General features: G+C 28.9%; 1 long non-coding RNA gene across 1 annotated transcript; it reads left to right on the forward strand.

The window, feature by feature from the left end:
• The first annotated feature begins 3503 nt into the window (after nt 1-3503).
• LOC143059180 (uncharacterized) lies at nt 3504-9061 on the forward strand. The gene is made up of 4 exons (XR_012973417.1): nt 3504-3781; nt 5299-5368; nt 6492-6568; nt 8618-9061. It is a non-coding gene; the product is annotated as an uncharacterized LOC143059180 (long non-coding RNA).
• The last annotated feature ends 11664 nt before the right edge of the window (nt 9062-20725 follow it).

The following is a 20725-nucleotide window of genomic DNA, read 5'->3' on the forward strand; positions in this document are numbered from 1 at the left end:
AACAGGTATAAATAGGTCAAACTGATTTGTTTACATTTAGTATACAGGTGTGTGGAAATGGCGATGGAATTAATTTGCATATCTATATAAATATAGTAGAGTGCTATTGCTTTTCTGTTTACATGATTATATGACATATCGCACATATTGATATTGTGGTACATTGAAACACAAATTATTACATATATATATATAACTATACTGGTAATTTTAAACAATGCGAATAAAGTTTTAAAATGATTTCTCTAACATTCTTTTAATTTTATGAAAGAAAACTATTCTAAACTATAAAAAGTAAAAAAAAATCACTGGCGGTCAATAATTTTCAGTAAAATTAAGAAATATTTGTATTTTAGGTAATGCGTACAAAAATTTAATATCTTTTTCCTTAAAGTAAGCATATTTCATGAAGAACAGCCAATTGTGATGTACAAAAAGTACTGAAAGCATATGACATTTGGTAATTTGTATCAAAATAAATCAATAACTGCATTCCTATTCCACAAAAATAAAAGTTTAAGTATTTTAATTCTCATTTTATCTCAATTCTGATCAGAAGACTTGTCTCAAGATGGTAAAAATAACTGATTTCAAATAAAATAGTATCATTTTTAATAAAAAGAAGAATAATTTGGGTTATTTCAAACTATGCAAATAAAATTTTAGTATGAATTCTCTGACATTCTTTGAATTTCATGAAAAAAACATATTCTTAACTATAAAAAGTACAAAAATTCACTGGTGGTCAATATTTTTCAGTAAAATGAAGAAATATTTGTGTTTAGACCATGCTTACAAAAATTTAATATCTTTTTCCTTAAAGTAAGTATAATTTATTAAGAACAGCCAATCATGATGTACAAAAAAGTACAAAAATCATATGATATCATATAGCGGTTAATAATTTGTATCAAAATAAGTCAATAACTGCAATACTATTCCACAAAAATAAAAGTTTAAGTATTTTAATTCTCAGGTAATCCCAATTCTGTTTAGAATACTTGTCTCAAAATGGTAAAAATAACTGATTTCAAATAAAATAGTATCATTTTTAATAAAAAGAAGAATAATTTGGGTTATTTCAAACTATGCAAATAAAATTTTAGTATGAATTCTCTGACATTCTTTGAATTTCATGAAAAAAACATATTCTTAACTATAAAAAGTACAAAATTAACTGGTGGTCAATAATTTTCAGTAAAATGAAGAAATATTTGTGTTTAGGCAACGCTTACAACAATTAAATATCTTTTTCCTTAAAGTTAGCATAATTTATGAAGAACAGCCAATCATGATGTACAAAAAAGTTAAAAAATCATATGATATCATATAGCGGTTAATAATTTGTATCAAAATAAGTCAATAACTGCAATCCTATTCCACAAAAATAAAAGTTTAAGTATTTTAATTCTCAGGTAATCCCAATTCTGTTTAGAATACTTGTCTCAAGATGGTAAAAATAACTGATTTCAAGTAAAATAGTTTCATTTTTAATAAAAAGAAGAATAATTTTGGTTATTTCAAACAATGCGAACAAAACTTTTCTAACATTCTTTTAATTTTATTAGGAAAATTTTTCTTAACTATAAAAAGTACAAAAATTCAGTAGCGGTCAATAATTTTCAGTAAAATAAAGAAATATTTGTATTTTAGGCAACACTTACAAATATTTAATATCTTTTTCCTTAAAGTAAGCATATTTTATAAAGAACAGCCAATCGTGATGTACAAAAAGTACTGAAATCATATGACAGTTAATAATTTGTATCAAAATAAGTCAATAACTGCATTCCTATTCCACAAAAATAAAAGTTTAAGTATTTTAATTCTCATTTTATCTCAATTCTGATCAGAAGACTTGTCTCAAGATGGCAAAAAAAACTGATTTCAAATAAAATAGTATCATTTTTAATAAAAAGAAGAATAATTTGGGTTATTTCAAACTATGCAAAAAAATTTTAGTATGAATTCTCTGACATTCTTTGAATTTCATGAAAAAAACATATTCTTAACTATAAAAAGTACAAAAATTCACTGGTGGTCAATATTTTTCAGTAAAATGAAGAAATATTTGTCTGTAGGCAACGCTTACAAAAATTTAACATATGTTTCCTTAAAGTAAGCATAATTTATGAAGAACAGCCAATCATGATGTACAAAAAAGTACAAAAATCATATGATATCATATAGCGGTTAATAAATTGTATCAAAATAAGTCAATAACTGCAATCCTATTCCACAAAAATAAAAGTTTAGGTATTTTAATTCTCAGGTTATCCCAATTCTAATTAGAATACTTGCCTCAAGATGGTAAAAATAACTGATTTCAAGTAAAATAGTTTCATTTTTAATAAAAAGAAGAATAATTTTGGTTATTTCAAACAATACGAATAAAATTTTAAAATGATTTTTTTGACATTCTTTTAATTTTATGAAAAACAACTATTCTAAACTATAAAAAGTACGAAATTCAATGGCGGCCAATAACTGCAAGTAAAATGAAGAAATATTTGCATTTAAGGCAACGTGTACAAAAAATTAATATCTTTTTTCTTTAATGTAAACATGATGAACAAAAAGTACTGAAATCATATGGCGGTTAATAATTTATATCAAAATAAAGCAAAAATTACATTCTTATTCCACAAAAATGAAAATTTAAGTATTTTAATTATTATTATATCTCAATTCTAATTAAGAGCCATTCTCTGTAAGGACCAAAATTAGTGTTCACACCTATGTCACAGATTTTTACCATTCTTTGTACACATACTACATAACTAATATACTTAACAACTAACACTTTAAAAATTGATTTTGGGCTTTGTTACTATGGAAATGGCGGCCATTTTGATTTTGGGCTTTTTTTTCAATAAAAATTCTAAAAAAATTCCTAAATATCAATGCTTATTTTCCCGTTATCCTGACAGTAATTGATGCAGACACTTATCACATCTCAAAGCTGTTACCTTTGTCTTTTTAAAAATATATTACATATTTGGCTGACAATTGCGTACATATGCTTATTTTCTATTGGAGAAGGGGGTGATTCTGACATCTAAATGAAAACCAGATTTCACCAAAATTCATTGAAGCTTTGAAAAAATTTCCAAGATAGTTTTTTGAAAAGATTGTCAAAATCATAAAGATAAACCCCCCATTTAAAAATTAAAAAAAATTCAGGGATGTGTTTTTTGATTTAAGAAAAAAAATGTGGATTGAAAACTTGAAAAAATCAACTATGTGTCTATGAATTATCTCCCCTTTATTGTTCTTCTTCATTGAAAACACAAAGAAACAACAGGAAGTACAAGGATTAATGCCCAAAATAAAGTGCAGACGAAATGCAGACACTGATAAAACCATTATAATGTTGGTAAAAATAAGATATTTCAAGGGAGATAGTACTATGGAGTGCAATTTCTCTCTAAAGTTTGTGGATTGTGATAAACTCATTTGATGAACCTCTTGCCAAACACTGAAACAGTGAAAAACAGGCAGTACATACATGTACCAAATGTTTGCTATTTTTTCTGAGAATGGTCTTAAACCATCAGTAGCTCTAGATCTTCACATCAATATTGTATTTCAATTAAATGAAGAAGAAAAAACAATTCAAATTGTGCACGTCGCATGTTATGCCAACAAAAAGTTTTCATCCAGATATTGACCACATCAAGGATTCTGGACTCAAGTCGTTACCTTACAGAACTAGCCTTAAACTAGCAAGTAGTGGACCGAGGGAAAAGGATTTTATTCATCTTATTAACTAGACAAGAATGTGAGTAATGAAAATAAAATGAAATTGTCATGCCCCCCCCCCCTCCCCCCCTTTCCCCCTTTTATAGTTTGGATTAGTTTATGTAATATTTAGATTTTCATAATTATCATTCATCATTGATTATTTGTTAAACATTCTCAATTACTAAGACAATGCAAACATTTATTTAGTTTCAAAACAGATATATAATTTACAATGTACCTCCTTTCATGACTTTCATGAGTGTAAGAATTGGGGTCCTCTAATTTTTATGTATTATTTACATTTTACACATTTTCTAAAACAAATACTTATTCTGTACAATTCTAAGGAAAATGATTTTATAATCAAAATGTAGATTTCTGTAGTAATTTGATTTCTTTTTAATGTTTGTCCTTCATTCTGAGATTTATAATCTATCTTGTCAGTGGCAGATCCAGAGTGGGGCCCACTGACTGACCTAAGAGTGGGGCCCGCTTCAGTCAAGCTTCAGTGATTCCCTAGACAAGCAACTATTTTTTTTCCTAAAAAGGGGGGGGCGGCCCCCTGGGCTTCCCCTAAATCCGCCTCTGATTGTATTACCTTATTTTGTTTTCCACAGTTATTCTTCTTACTTTTGCATCCCATTATTCTCTATTTTAATTATGATCAATTATGTGTGCTTATTTACAAAATGTATCTCCAATTATTATGTTCATATTTATTTTTTAATTCAATAATTTGCTTATATTAAATATTCTTTGTTTGGTAAACCCTATTAAGCTTCTTAAATGATGTGTTCATGGTTTAATCTATTATTTTTACAATTTATGAATTATTTGTTATTGATTTCAAAACAGTACTTTAGCTGTAAAATTGTCAAAACTTTAAAACTCCTATTTTCATAACACCATTGTTGTGAATATAAATATTTGATTTGCATTTAATATCAAGCTCCCCACCCCCTCCCCCAAGATTAAATGTGAATTCTATATCCCTCCTCCCCATCTCTGAGATTTGATCAGGTTTTTAAAACATCCTAAATAATGAGTATCTTTTAACAATGGTTTGAAACTGTAAATAACCGGCTTCCCCAAAAAAAATATATTGAAAAAAAAATTGTATAATGATAGAAAACAGATGAGTACTCTGTTGCAAATAAAATCTGTGTATGGTTTATTACCTTTTACTTTAACATATGAATAATTGGTATGCAATATTACAGCTAATTTCTTAATGCATGTAGAATAAAATTTTGGTTAGCCTGCTTGCTTTGTTTGTATATTGTACACTCATAAGGATAACACCCAATTAAATTCAAATATGATATATAGGTTTAACTATGCCAATATAAATTGTTTAAAGATGTCATTCTTATTTATAAAGCTTGTATAAACAATTATACAAACAAAGCAAGCAAGAAAATCAAAGTTTTACTTTGTAAGCATTAGGAAATTAGCTGTAATAAATCTTGAACAGCAATACATGTATAGATTAACACAGAACTTGTTTCAATGTTTAACTGTAGTTTTATAAATAATTGCTATCATTTTTTCCAGCATGTTGTACTTTGTTTCTGAAGAAAATAAGAATAGATGTCAATGATGCAGTACTTGAAGGTGAAATGAGGTAATAATAATATATTGTTTAAAAGTAATCCTTGTTTCTTCACCAAAGGTTCAGCATGTGTTTAGCAATAATACTATGATATACAGGTACATATTTGTCATACAAAGTCTTCACAAACACGGATAGAGACAGGTAGGCTAGAAAAATAAATATTAGAGAGTCTTGTCCTTTTCACAAATTGCACCTATTTAAATTTATTTAAAAAATTATACTTAACTGTATCATAATAAATTTTTTTGTCTATGAAAAACTAATCATTTTAACAAAAATTACAAACCTTATTTGCTGTTTATATTGCTGATTCTTATTTTTATTCTCCATTTATATAAGCTGAATCAATTTAATTGTTGTGTAAATAATTATTATTCTTTAAAGAAGATTCTATTTATACTAAGAACTATAATCAACTTTGTATTTTATGCAATTGTTGAGCAATGCTAACTTACATCAAGACAGATTCAGATTCAATATTTTATTATAGTCTCACTACTTGGAATTCATATACAGTACATACAGAGTATATAAACAATATAAGACAGCCAATATACAAATATAAAACACAAGTAACAAGACATCTAACATGAGCGATATTTTCCAATTAACAAAGTTCCATAACTCATCAGTTAAAAGGTAAAATTTGTCACAATCAGAAGTGCTGACATCCATTATTCCTGAGGTTGTGTAATCATTGTTATAAATCTTCCTTTCTCAATTTTATTCTTTAAAGAAATTTTATCAATGCAGACTGTTAATGAAAAGGTGTACAGAAAGCAAATATTATATAAAAAATAATCATAAAGTGATTGCATAGAATTGAACCCCTAGAAACTATTACTGGCAAAAATAAAAATATATTTTTGCTGAATTATTGCCAATGAAAATTATCTCTACTAGAGATCAAAGAACATAGAAGTAAACAGTATAGGTCAGCTATGATCACTCAAAAATGTCAGAGTCAATATTTTATGTGCCCATAACTGAGTTATATTGTAGTAAGTTACAAATGTTCCTCATTTTTTTTTTTTTATCTTTTCAAAGCCAGATTTATTTGACATATTCCTTAGAATTAACCAGGGGAAATAGCAATTCAACATGATGTCATCAGAAACCTTATATTTTTCAGAGTGATGTAACACAGGCAAGAATTTAAGTGAATGAAACAGCATCACTTCTAAAAGTAGCATGGAATTTTTATCACAGGTATTATTTAGACAGACAGATTAAAAAGTGTTTTGCCTTGTAAATCAACAACAACAGTTTCTCAATCAATATTTTAAAATTGTGTTTAAACGTTTTACTAAACCCCTTCAAACTAGCTATATATAGAATCGCCCTTTTTTTGGCAAAGGGGGGCGTGGGGGGAGGGGGGTATTTATCTGATAAACAATCTGTTGTCCAGTTCCAGTCAAAAACATTTGGGAATCTAAACTTAATACCAAAATGTTAATGCTTACAAGTGATTATAACATCAATTGGCCAAAATTAGAGCCAAATTTTTCTTTTAATTAGAAATATCTATGCAATAGGGAGAAACATGACTCAGAAACATTACTTTTCTATAACTTTTTATAAATTGCTTATTTTTTGACCCATTTCAATGCGATTTTATTCTTGTATTTCGGGGCTTCTTTCATGTGCTGAATCTAAACATGTATTAAGTTTAGGGATTTTGGGTCCCTTTTTTAAATGGGTCCATTGAGGGTCCAAAATTTAACTTTGTTTGATTTTATCAAAAATTGAATTATTGGGGTTCTTTGATATGTCAAATCTAACTGTCAATTTAGATTTTTAATAGTGGGTCCCGTTTTCAAATTGATCTACACTAATAAGGTACCAAGGGTCTAAAATTAAACTTAGTTTGATTTTATCAAAAATTTAATTCTTAGATTAATTGATAAGCCCAATTTAACTGTATATTTAATTTTTAATTTTGGGTCCCGTTTTAAAATAGGTCTACATTAAGGTCCAAAGGGTCCAAAATTAGACTTATTTTGATTTTTACAAAAAAATAATGTAAGGGGTTCATGCTGAATTTAACCATGTATTGTGATTTTTGGGCCCTGTTATCAAATTTGTCCATATTGAGGTTTAAAGGTTCCAAAACTGTTTAATTTCATCAAACCATTGAATTCCTGGGGTTCTTTGATATGCTCAATCAAACTGTGTATTTAGATTTTTGATTTTGGGTCCCATTTTCAAATTGGTCTACATTAAGTTCCAAAGGGTCCAAAATTAAACTTAGTTTGATTTTAACAAATATTGAATTCTTGGGGTTCTTATATATGCTGAATCTAAACATGTGTTTAGATTTTTGATTATGGGCCCAGTTTTCAAGTTGGTCCACATCAAGTTTCAAAATTTAACTTTGTTTGATTTCAACAAAAATTGAAATCTTGGGGTTCTTTGACATGTTGAATCTATTTAGAGTTTGGATATTGAACCATTTTAGCTTAATTGTCAAATGTTTAATCACAATCCAAATTCAGAGCTGTATTAAGCCTGGTTCTGGCTATGCAAATTGGTTAAAAAGAAATTATATGCCCAAGACCTATTATGGTGTACAAATGTCCTCCGTCTATCTGTCCAGCGTAAACATATCGCACCATAACATTAGAAGGACTTTTCCAAATTTCATGAAACATAATGTAGTTGTTACTTATAATGGTCAAAATGATCTGTATACGTTTTGGTAAAAATAAGATTAAACCTTTTTGAGTTACAGGACTTTGTAACTAAAAAAGGGGTGTGTTTTTTTTCACATGTCCCGCCGTATCTCAAAAATGATTTATGATGATTGCTTAAAACTGTACAAACTTCTTAGTTATGTTAATCTACAGATCTGTTTACTTTTTGGTGATGATTCAAAATGTTTATATTTTAGAGTTATTGAGTTTTCTGGTATAAAAGGGTTATTTTGCACCTGTCGCGCTGTTGATGATTATTGCATAAAACTTACACTTAAGACAAAGGGCGTATCATACACTCATGGCGCAGCAGTTTATTGAGTTCATGTCTGACATGTTGATGACGGATAGACAAACGGACAACAGTATGCCATAATAGTCCTGTAAATGATGTATAAAAAGTGCATAAATAATGCACTCAAAAGTTAACCATGAAAGACACAAAACTATCTTTTGAATTTTGTGTAAGCATCAATCATTAGGAAAAAATTATTTAAACTAGTAAAAATTGCTTATATCTAATATTTGATTAAGTTTTTAAAATAAAATACTTTCTTTTATTTAGAAATAATCCAGCAGTTTCCAGATTATGAATTTCACCATGTTAATGAGTTTTACAAGCAGTTAGAATGAGGTGTTTTTCAGAAGAAGAAATGAGTTCCAAGAATATATATTCTAAAAGTTCCAAATCTGTTTATTGTAATAGATTACTTGAAATAATGAAGAACATTATTACAACTGTTTTTCCACAAAATACAGAAGATGTCCTTCATTCACTGACAATGTAATTGAGTTCTAATAACCAGGAACAGAAACCTCAAGCATTACCAAAAGGTTCATTTTGTTCTTTTGTTGATTCATTGAAAAAGGCTGAATCTTAGCACCACAAAAAAATACTGTCATTCTAGACACAGACCATGTTGTATAATCAAGTTTATCAGATGCTTCCAGACATATCTGAGAATAAATATTATGTGACATCTAGCTGCAAAATAAAACTGATTTCAAGTTTTCTGTTAATCTCTTTTGTTAATGCCAATTATTTTGTCATAGTCGCATCTCAAGTTGCATGTTTTACCTGTAACCTCTAGAAATGTATCCAACTGTTATACAAGTGAGTGGTTTAACTAGCTATAAACCAGGTATAATCCACCATTTTCTACATTAAAAAGGTCTGTACCAACTCAGGAATATGAGAGCTGTTATTCATTCTTTTGACATGTTTTAGCTTTTGATTTTGCCATTTGATAAGGGATTTTCCATTGTGAATTTTACCTTACTTTCATTGTGACCAAATCACTACTTTCACTTTAAACAATTTGTTTTTTTTCAAATGTTTTACTTTTTCAATATATATATGCAACTGATAGGACCAATTAAATATTAAACATTTCAAAGAAAACAGTAGCCAGAATACTTAGAAAGAAATACCCCATATAATAATTGGGAACTATATTCAAAGGCCATGGAAAAAGGGAATTAATTGTGGTCTGAAGCCAACTGCAATGTTCTTTGTAATGTGTTTCCATAGCAACTGTTATTGATATTCATTTTGAATAATATAAGTTGTGTATCAAAACAATTCCTTATCAGTATGGTTTTACAAAGTTAAATAAGAAAAATTTTGAAATTGACGAATATAACCACTTACTTTCTTTTAATCTGCACAATGCAATTTCAAGTTTTGCCAAATTTCAGAAAATTTTGAACAATTTTTTTTTTTAAACATCAAAAAACACACAGCCAATTTTTTTCTTGGTGAAAGAGTGATATATGAAGATCATTTTGGGGGCATAACAAATATATCTGACGTTGGGATAAAAAATAAAATCATTTTGAAATTCACTAAAAAATGCCTTTTTCAGCAGTTTGAAAAAATGCAAAATCAGCACTTTTCAGATACAAGTTTTAATGTTTTGAATTGGTTCAAGACAATGTCTGTTTACTTTAATGTGTTATTTCAGACCTTTACTTGTTCAGTATACCTATGATTTAGGCTAAAAATGTATATTTGTTAAAAATAATGAAAGTTGAAAAATGATGCATTTTGAGATTTTGCTACTCTGTTTCTGGGCTTATATATATGGGACCTGTAACCATAGCAACAGAAACCCCAAAAACAAAAATGAAAGTTATTTTTGTTATCAGGGCATCATATGGGCTTAATATTGAAAAGATATCGAAAATCTGTGACATTGGTGTAAACAGTCCCTTGAATATCTTTGGTTTTTACAGAGAATGACTCTTAAAGACTTGTCTTGAGATGTTAAAAATAGCTGATTTCAAATAAAAAAGTATCATTTTAATAAAATCAAGAATAGTATTGGTAATTTTGAACAATTAAGAACAAAATTTTAGTATGATTCTCCTGACATTCCTGTAAATCTATGAAAAACAACCTACTTTAAACTATAAAAAGTACAAAAATCTAATTGAGGTCAATAATTTCAGTAAAATGAAGAAATATATGCATTTTAGGCAACGTGTACAAAAATTTAGCATCTATTTCCTTAAAGCAAGCATATTTTATGAAGAAAAGACAATCCTGATGTACCACAGGTACTGAAATCATATGGTGGTTAATTATTGATATAAAAATAAAGCAATAACTGCATTCTTATTCCACAAAATTCGAGTTTAAGTATTTTAATTCTTATTTCATCTCAATTCTAATACAAATATTTATCTCGAGTTTTTTTAAATAGCTGATTTCAAATAAAATAGTGTCATTTTTTTATATAAAAAGTAGTTTTTTTGGTAGTTTTTAACAATGCAAATAAAATTTAAATATGATTTATCTGACATTCTTTTAATTTTATGAAAAACGACCTTTTCTTAACTATAAAAAGTTCAAAACTCCAATGGCGGATTATCGGCATTTTCGTAATAAGAAGTTCATGTTAACTGAGACATATAATACTATTATGTATTACATGTATATATGATTCTGATGTTTACAATATTTAATACAAAACTATTAATCAACACAAACAATTTAACGTTTTAATTAAGCATCTTATTCTGTTATTCTATTTTTACTTTTTTATTGCAACTAATTTTATTACAAATTAACTTGTAAATTATGGTGGGTTACACATGTTACACTAATGTCCTGACAATGTTATTTTTTTATTTTTTTTAAATTTTATTTATTAAATATACGTTCTCATCTTGCGTGATTCCAAATTTCAAGTAAATCCTTCCAATAATAAAAAAAGTATTAAGCATTTTCATTTCTGTCACATGTACATCTTGAATATAATATATTTGAGGCGGGTTCTGGATGACTACCAACTTACTAAAATGATATAGTTATTTAAGCAAGATATTATATACAAAAAAGAAGATGTGATATGATTGTCATTGAGACAACACTCCACAAGAGACCAAATGTAACAGAAATTAACAGCTATAGGTCACTTTACTGCCTTCAACAATGAACATAGCCTATACCTCATAGTCAGCTATAAAACCATATAGGTGTTCCAGACCACATGAGTATTTGGACCTGACCATACATGTATTTGAATCATTGATTGCTTGATTGTTGGTTGCTTTACGCCTTATTTGGGTTAAATTAAAATAAAGATTTATGAAAATCATTATTTTTAGTTTTAAAAGTTGAAATTATTACCATTAGATGGATAAAGTGAACAAGCGAACAATTGAAATTAGATATTTGATAAATTGTAAATCTGAATGCATTTTTTGTTTCTCGTCCAAGGTGACACTTGCTACCACAAGTAACGTAATATTTTTTTATATTAACATGTTGCAGTTCATGCATGATCCTAAGCATTTGCACTTTTTGTAAAGTTGCTAAATATTATAAAACAATTGCCCTTCCACATTATATTTACTTCCCATAACTTCAATTTCAGTGGCCATAATTCAAGTAATAAATTACTGATCGACATGCTAAATAGAAGAGATTAACAGATTTCATAAGCGTGACTTTTTTTAAACAGTTTGAATATATACTTCTTATTTCAATTACAATTGAACTTTTAAATTAATTTTAGAGTAAAGTTATGTTGATCTGCTATATGCATTTGTATCCAATAAACTTGACTAACTTCTTAATACTAGTCAGACCGTTCGCGTACGGTCGACCATATGAGTATTTTCAAAATGTATGCATACAGTCCAGACCGTACGCGTACAGTCCAATTACTCATACGGTCTGGTACATAGGCATTATATAGTTTTTCCACTTTTGTTTATATTCATTATGTTATTTAGTTTTGTAATTTAATGCATGGCATTTGCTGATGTAAACTTTTTTTATTCAACATGCAAATGCTATTTTTACTTTATATATAGCTTCCTAGATGATCAGGCAGGGTAACTCTTGGCATTATGCCATATTACCTGGCTGGTAACTGTGTATGTGCTATTTACATTAAAATTGTAGCACTTTACAGTTGCTGGGTAGGTTAAAATATGTCATCATTAATAACATGGCAGCAATAAAGAAGATGAGGCATGAAAAAAATGAAACTGAAATGATGAGTTCCTTGGGTCATTGCCTATTTCAATTGTTGATGTAAAAGAAGTCCATACTGACCATGTACTTGTAAGTTTTACTATCTGGAATATGCTGTTTTATTTATATTATCAGCACTAACTTATTTAAGACTGTATGAAGTCATATAATTGCTTATCGCCACTTCATTTTGTGTCTGATCATGTGTGGCAATCATACCACATCTCATTTTTGTTGAGTCTCCGACTTTTGTCATAGAAGGGAGACATCACGATTCTACATTGCATTGTCAGCGGCTTCCACAAATATTCACTCTGTGGTTAAAGTTTTGTAAAAAAGAAACTTATCCCTATTTTACTGATAAATGTAGTTTTAATTCTAGTAAACATTACAAATGCTGTGGTTAAAGTTTAAAATTTTAATAACTTTCTTAAACTATCCTGGATTAGTACGAAACTTGTACAGAAGGTTGTTTATGATCAAAAGCTAAAACAAATCTTATGGAGGAATTTAAATAGAGAAAAATAGTCAACGAATGACCGAACAACACATTAATTTTATATCACTTGGAAACCACGGTAATTCATTGTAAGCACTGTAATAAATGTATTTAATTGTAGAAAGCATCATACATTCAAAATTAAAATTAAACTGAAGAAGATATGTGTGAGGAATGAAAATTATTTGTTTTTATTGCTGACAATAAAAAATTATGGACCGTTATTCAATATGACAAAACATTATAATCCCTAGGTCACTCACGCTTTTTGCATTTTAAAAGTAAGTGTAACAGATGTTGAATATAATATATTTGTACATTATTTTTTTATATGTAACAGTTAACTGTTACAATTGAGATACTTGTAAGTTCATATCATTTTAATTGAAACCAAATTATAGGACCATGATAGTTTTTTTTATATCCAAACTTAAAAAAACATATTGCTTTGATCCCCTTTACCAATATATCAAAGATATATTAATGATTTAAAAGATGGTTAAATTTGTGCTTATAGCATAAATTTGTAACAATATTATTTGATAAATTAATTGTAAATTCTTGGAATACAATCTCACCATGAGATTTTAAAATAATAAAATATACAATAAATGGGTGCAAAATTCATTCTATAACATTAAAGAGATGTTTAAGATATATTTTTTTCTATATTTATTTCTATATTTTGTTTAGTATTTTTATTGCAAATTTGTCAATGGTTAATTGTGCGGTCATAATTTAACAAATATAATTTCTGTACATTTATTCTTGCATATCTGACACTGATTACTGGTATAAATGGGGTTGCACAAAAAGGGTTATATTACTACTGAAATTTGGAGATTTTGTTATTGCATTGTTAGATTTGTAAGATCACAGACTGAAAACTCATAAATTTGTAAAAGTAAAATCTATTCTTTGTCTAACATTTGTCATTACAAAATGTAGAGTACTTTTTCTTCCTTAATTTCTGTTGGAATATTATGCTTGCAATTGTTTAAGATATAATTCCTTCGTGTCATGCTCTATGCTCATTTTAACATGGGTAGGCATTATATTTGTCGATATTTTACACTGAGCGTTAGCGAGGTGTAAAATGTGGTCAAATATAATGCCTACCCATGTTAAAGTGAGCATAGAGCATGAAACGGAGGAATTATTTCGATTCTAATAGGACAAACACAGTATTTTTATAGGTCGAAGCGTACGAAAATACCGTAAAAATATTTGGCTTTTCCCGTTTCCTACCCGAGGAGTCTGTGCATTACATTTCATATCTGATAAGTTTTAAAACTACGAGCAGGGTAAATATATGTTAGTTTATAGAAATATATAATAAAAATTTATGCTAGCTGCTAAGATGTATACATTTTAAAGGATATCGATGGAAATAACGTTTAGTTCGTGCGCATGTGTCAAATATATTTTTTATGCTCATTAGAACACGGCTTTGTTTACGAAGCGTAATAAGGACGTCATATTAGAATTTCAGATATATCAGAGTATACATGGTATACACTTAAATGTATCTTGTTAAGTTTAAAGATTATCGATTCTTTTAAAATGAAAATCCACATGTTGACAAAATTGTATTTAACATCATTGCAGATACATTTAGATTGAAAGCTTTGCCGTTTTTAGTAAAGCAATATAAGGTCCCATAAATAAAAACGGACACATCGTATATATCTTGAGTACTTTTATTCACTCACACAAAGTGTAAATATTCTTATAAATTTTAAAAACACTGGCTTTTATATTTTATAAAAACGTATTATATCATCTCTCATTAAGCGCGGAAACAACCCTCGCTTTCCCCGGTACCGATTAAAAATCGCTATCTTTGTTGCGCTTTAAAATATTGCCGACAATATAATTTTTGTTTAATTTTCAATAGTTTGGCCTAGCACAACCTTTTAATCTCAAACAAATGCCACCAACTGAAGAAAATTATTTTAAGAATTTAAAAACGATCATGAATCTTGCTGGGGGTTTCTCCAATTTTATTTCTAAAAGTCATACGAGGTAAGCAAAGTTGACAAAATCACGGAATTCGACCTTCAAAGACGTAAAATCATTCTAAATAAACATTTTTAACAAACTGTTCTAACCCCAAGCACTTTCAAGTGACACTGGTAGTTGCTTAACCTATTGTTAAAATTTGGATGAGAATGGTGAAGGATAAAAGGTTGTGCTCGAGCCAAATACAGACGACAGTTTTAACATATGAAAATGGCATGTCACGTGACAGTGTAAGGGTCACGGGGTCATATTTTTATGTTCTATGTTGTTTGCTCTGTACTATTATTTGACTGGATTTGTTATAGCCATGGCGTTGTCAGAATATTTTCAATCTATTAGTTTGACTAACCCTTTGGTATCTTTCGTCTCTCTTTCATACAAGTGAGCAATTTAGCTTGCTATAAAACCAGGTTTAATCCACCTTTTTCTAAAGAGAAAATGCCTAAACCAAGTTAAACATGCTTAATTTGTGTATCTTTCCCCCTTAAAAATGTAATTTAGGTACAAAACATAGAACATGAAACATATTTGAAAAAAACACTTTTTGAACTTTTCCTTTTAATTTCTGTTTTTTTAATTCTGCCGAATTTTTCTTTACAGGACAATGCACAATTTCAGAGAATCCATTAAATTAAACACAAATAAATTTCTGGAAACTAAAAATTATAAAAAAGAAGATGTGGTATGATTGCCAATGAGACAACTAACCACAAAAGACCAAAAGGACACAAACATTAACAAATATAGGTCACCGTACGGTCTTCAACAATAAGCAAAGACCATACGGCATATAGTCAGCTATAAAAGACCCCGATAAGACAATGAAAAACAATTCAAGCGAGAAAACTAACGGCCTTATTTATGTAAATAAATGAATTGCTTGTTTTCAACCCTTCTTTTTTTGCGCCTAATGTCTCAACAGTTTGACCGACAACCCCTTAATTCAACCCTAGCCTTCCATGCTCTTAAAAAAAATTGTTAAAGGTGGTATCCAGACCTAAAAGGTTTTTTGTTAATTCTTTACTTAGATCAAGCGTTGTCTTATTGGCACTCATACCACATCTTCTAATAACTTCATATACTTGTGTCCGGTGACCAAATGTGTCGTCGGACGACTTTAACGACGACAACATGATAGCTTTCTACGAACGGAAATATTTAGTGGAGGAATGAAAATGACAACAGCACAAAAAAGTACCGAGCCACGCCTATTTTTTTTTCTTTCTTTCTAATAATGAATCAAACAGTAGACATACGTAATTTACAAACTTTTAAGACAAATAAAAGAACTCTTCAAAAGGATAATAAACAACGTCAGTACCTAAATATATATATGAAGACAATCATGTATAATTGTCGAAGCGGATATGGTAAATATTTTGAAACAAGGTATCGGAATCTTCCGATTACGTTTTTTTAGAAAAAGGACAAAACTTTTTTTGACATAACGATGGATTTGCAAGGCAGCTTATCATAGATATCAGCAGGCAAACAGCACGTGTAGGCTTGTTTAAATTAGGAACTTTACTTTGGTGTTTGATAGAGTATAAATCAGTTCTGTTTCTGTGTAGCATTATACATTTTTAGCCTCATTGGTTCGCCAACAACAATGTTTTACCATAAAGTATTAAGAACTTGAATAACTGTGCCTTATTCTCTTTTACTTTCCTTAATATAAGAAACTGTTTTGTTTTTTCTTCTCAATATATAGAGAATCGATGTCAGAACCAATGCATAGTTTTTCCAGTTCTTTCGCATTTTTTTTTGTCATAAGTATGTAGAGCACTACACACTAGTGTTCAATATAACTATATTTGGGGGATTTCAACTAGGTTGACTGTCGAACATTTAGCTGACAAATTTCGGGTTGCTGTCTTATTAATGTTAACCAACTTCTATTCATCATATAACATTTTCATCATGTACTTACAATAACAGAGGGACTCAAAGATACCAGTGGGGCATCCAAAGCCATAAAACTCATAGATCGAAAATAAAATGACAACGCCATGGTTAAGAAACGAAAACTTCAAACAGACAAATATTTGTATAAAAGACACAGCATTAAACACTAAAGATTAAGCAGCACAAATCTCTCTAAATCAATAAAAAAAAAACACACAGTTAAGTTGTTATTATGTATAATTTTATTTCGTATTCTGTGTTAGTTAAAATGTGAAAGCAATTTAAGGTAAAATACGTTGTTATATCTAATTATTTCTAACAGTCAAATATTAAAATATATTTTTATTTATATACAGAACATCGTACAATAAAGGTGTATTCTACTATTAGACACGAATATACGAATACATATACTATGATGTGAAATTCATTCATGAAGATTTTTTTCATTGCAATCAGAATGTAATAAAAAAGTAATCAAGATTACAGGGTATTTTGAAAAGTAATTGATTAAATTAGATTACATGTAATCGAATTTTTGGCTGATTCTTGATTACATTCATTACTTGAAAAATTGTAATTAATTACAGCTGATTAATGATTACAATTACAAATACCCAAAGTCTGTCATTGCGTGATATATTGCGTCAAGTCTGATACAACATATGTTTAAGTAATTCTACATTTTCGAATGATAAAAAGGACCCAAAATGTGCCAGTGTGTGTATAATAACATAAGAAGGGTTTAGAAAAAAATACTATTAGTATAAGAAATGGGAACAACGACAACAACATGAACAAAAATAAATTTTCTGTCAGAGCAATCTCTAATGTTATTTAAATCGTATATTAACATTTGCATGGTTGTGTGTTTGCTTTTTATACATTGGCTAGAGGTATAGAAGGAAAGTTGAGATCTCAAAACACATGTTTAACCCCACCGCATTGTTGTGCATGTCCCACGTCAGGAGCATCGGGCCTTTGTTAGTCTTGTACTTTTTTTAATTTAATTTTATTTTATATATTTCGGAGTTTAGTATGACGTCCACTGAAGTAGTGTACATATTTGTTTAGGTTCCAGGTGAAGCACACATGACATATCTTAAATCTGTGTTTGAAATAAATGGATACAGTTGTATTTAATTAAATATATTCTAAAGATGTTATTAAAATCTGTATGGATATAAAACAACTATAAAATGCAAATACAGAAAACAAAACTGAAAGCACAAACAATTGAAAAGTCCCCTAAAATATCATAAACTGCACTTCACAGGTTTCTACCAAGATATATGTATATATATTCTTAGTCGTAAATACGCTGCCTTCTATCAACGTCGTCCATTAATATTTGACTTTATAAACTCTAAAGCGCCCGTGTCGCCCACCTTGGTGTTTATGCATATTAAAGGATATAGATGGAATTATACAAAACTGGGTTTTGGTGATGGTGATGGTGTGCAATCTATCTATACTTAAAATTCTTGCTGCTTACAATTATGTTTATCTATGTTGGTTTTTGCCCAGTAGTTTCAGTGGAAATATTTGATCATGTGACTAATTTGTAGGTCTTACTTTGCTGGATATTATTGCAGTTTATAGTTTAAATCTATCTATAATAATATCTAAGAATATAAAAAAAGGCTGCACAAGTTTCTTACAACTACTAATTCGGAGGGAGCAACCCAACAACGGATTGCCTTATTTGTCTGCAAATTAGGTTTCAAAGATATAAGCCAACATCTAAATTTTACCCCTTTGATGTATTTTTAGCTATGGCAGTCATCTGGGTTGGTTAGCCGGGTCACCGGAAACAGTTTGTCATCTAGTTACCCCAATGATGATTCTGGCAACATTTGTTAAAATTTGTCTAAATAGTTTCAGAGGAGGAGATTATTGTACAAGTTAACGACGACAGAAGACGGACGTCAAGTGATGAGAGAAGCTCACGTGGGCCTTTAAAACTAATTCAGGAAACTGAAGGTTTTGTTGCATCGTTTCCCCGGAGAAAACAACAAAACATGTTAAGAAAATCCCTATGGCGCCATTGAAACGGAAAATGTATGTATATATTGTGGATTACTTTCAAAGTAATGTTTACTATTTGTAAAGTTTTATGCAATTTAGCAAAAGCAGGAAATTGCTTAACTATACATTACGATATGCGGTGTATTATTTCTCTTACTGAGTATATAAACAAGAACCTATAAATAAAAAAAAATTAAACATAAATAAAGCACTCTGAAAAATAAGTTCAACAGAGAAGTATTGATATCAAAAAAACTAAAATCACTAATATATGAACGTCAAACTAACTATAAGTCAAAATGGTGATTTCAATAGAAACAGTAGAAATCACTAATTAAAATTAAATATATAAAAGTTATACTATGAGTCAGATGGTCATTTTAATAGATACAATATAGAAAACTAATATATCAATGTCATATTATAAGTCAAATGGTCATTTCAATCGATACAGTATAAAACACTAATATATAAAAGTCACACTATGAGTCAGATGATCACTTCAATGGTAACAGTATTAACACTAGACTACAAAAGTCATACTATAAGGCAAATGGTAATTTCAATATATACAGTAAAAAAACATATTCATATAAACTTCAAACAACAAGTGGAAACTATTCAACACCAAATCAAGTTAATTCAAATATTGACATTGACATTCACATTGATGAGATACTTGTACAAATATGAATCTAGCTTTTATTAATAGTATCATGGCTTATAAACATAATTTCTACATACATAGTAAGAAAAAAAGGCCATACAAAGCGTATATTTAAACTGTGAATTGAATACATAAAAATCCTGGACAAAAAAGGATGTGAACCAGGCAGAGAGAATAATGGATTCCCCTATTTTATAAAAAAAAAATGCATTTGTTTTTAAAACACTTATACATGAATTTGAATTCGAAAGTGATTTTATAATGTTAGACATTAATGGTAGAATTCAATACAGTAGAGCCAGTTCAACCTTTGTAAATTCTTGCAGACTTTATGTGATTTAACATGGTGTCTTACATAAATAAAATTAACGGTTTCGCTTGACTTCAAAATCATAGTATTTTACTGTTACCAATGTAATACTATTGTTTATTACAATACACAAATATAAAAAAAAAAAAGTAAAATAGCAAAAAAATACCCAACTCAAAGAAAAATTCTAATTGGAAAGTCACTTATCAAACGCCGAAATGAAAAACATAAAAAATGCTACGCCACACCAAAACGAATTCAAAACAACTGTCATAGTTCTAATTGGTTGAAGTAATTTCCTAATGTAGAAAATATTGGAAGAAAATCAAACAGACATAATAGGGTAAAATAAACTCATCATAGATACCAACACTAAACTTAGAATATACGCCACACGTGTTTTTTGTCTACAACAGAATCATCAGTGACGCTAAAATGTCAACAAATGGGTACAGCAGTCAACATTTAGTTGTTATCTTAATCACTATAAAAAAAACCTCAACAACGAAAAACATAAAGGCATACAGACAAATCACATCAGAAAATATGAAAAACAATAATACAAATATGACCACAGCACAACAACACAATGGCTTGATGCAGACGTACCAAGCTACTCTAAAATTATATAACCAAAAATGAACTTAACAGTAAAAGACAATTGTTTTAATAAAGACATGAAAAAACCCTATAACACGTCTTTAAGATAATAAAGGACTGTTTCTTACAGATCATACAAGAATGTAATTTACATAT

Source organism: Mytilus galloprovincialis, chromosome 14, assembly GCF_965363235.1.
Source record: "Mytilus galloprovincialis chromosome 14, xbMytGall1.hap1.1, whole genome shotgun sequence".
Taxonomy (NCBI): Eukaryota; Metazoa; Mollusca; class Bivalvia; order Mytilida; family Mytilidae; genus Mytilus; species Mytilus galloprovincialis.